At 28.5% G+C, this 1,107-nt stretch overlaps 1 protein-coding gene across 2 annotated transcripts in view; it reads right to left on the bottom strand.

Moving 5' to 3' along the window:
• Positions 1–962, bottom strand: part of LOC106882657 (serine-rich adhesin for platelets) — an 85,404-nt gene extending 84,442 nt beyond the window's left edge. For both annotated transcript variants that reach the window (XM_052969698.1, XM_052969699.1), the window contains exon 1: positions 459–962. The gene's annotated coding sequence lies outside the window, so the exon portion shown is untranslated. The remainder of the gene's footprint in view (positions 1–458) is intronic.
• Between the last annotated feature and the right edge of the window lie 145 nt (positions 963–1,107).

The following is a 1,107-nucleotide window of genomic DNA, read 5'->3' as shown; positions in this document are numbered from 1 at the left end:
ATATATATATATATATATATATATATATATATATATATAAAGAAGAGAAAAACTAAGCCCCAAGTTATTTTAAGCTACGATTTTGAAGAGGTGAAAAAATTATCAGATGAAAGTATTTAGTTTAGCGCGCCAGTAAAGATAAAGGTAGAAACATAAAAAATATAACCGATATTTGGGTAATGCTTCCAAACATGCTTATAATACAAAATCCTTTATGTGATAAACACAAAACATTCAGACTACAAAATCATAAAATATACACAAAAGCAATAACACACATGTGCATACATTTATATATATTTAGGTGTGTGAGTGTATATTAGACGCATATTATTCACACACATCTATTTTTTGAGACACATATAATACAGAAAGAGAAAATACACATTTTAAATATTGATGGATACACAACATATATGCATTAAATAGATAGATAGATTAAATAGAAGTAAATTTACCTTTCTTAGATGAGCCATCCATATAATATTAATTGGGGGAAACAAAAAGGAATTAGAAATAACAACATGAAAACGTAACGATCGATGGGATATAATTCAAAAACCACATGCACATCCCAGTTGTAAAAAAGAGACTCGACTCGCTTGACAATAACAACATTGTAGAAATAAAAAAAATGTTCTTGGAATCTTAGAGTTGTCCCCCTTGTTTTATCCTGTAAATTTGTTTCTTTTTTAATTTTGTTTCCTTTGGCAAACAACGAAACAAGAGATATAATGTGTAATTCTACTGTTATCCTGAACTTAGTTTTTTTTTTTTCCTTTTTTTTTTGATATTCTTTTCGTTACATGACTTAGTTGGAAAGTTAAATAAAATTATTGTTGGAGTATATATATGTATATAACTCGTACGATTTCAGCTGCACACACGATAAACACTAAAGCAGTTGCAGCTGCTTGTTCTAGATTTGATTGCGAACAATGACAATCTTACGTTCAAGATGGCGCTTGGCATATGTAATTAATATTCATATATAAATGTGTATGTGTGTGGGTATATAATATACATACATACATACACACACACACACACACACACACACACACATACACACATACACACACACATATATATATGTATATATATATA

The sequence above is a fragment of the Octopus bimaculoides genome, chromosome 7, assembly GCF_001194135.2.
Source record: "Octopus bimaculoides isolate UCB-OBI-ISO-001 chromosome 7, ASM119413v2, whole genome shotgun sequence".
In the NCBI taxonomy this organism is placed as follows: domain Eukaryota; kingdom Metazoa; phylum Mollusca; class Cephalopoda; order Octopoda; family Octopodidae; genus Octopus; species Octopus bimaculoides.
The sequence above is the reverse complement of the archived record's forward strand: the minus strand, read 5'-3'. Positions and strand labels throughout refer to the sequence as shown.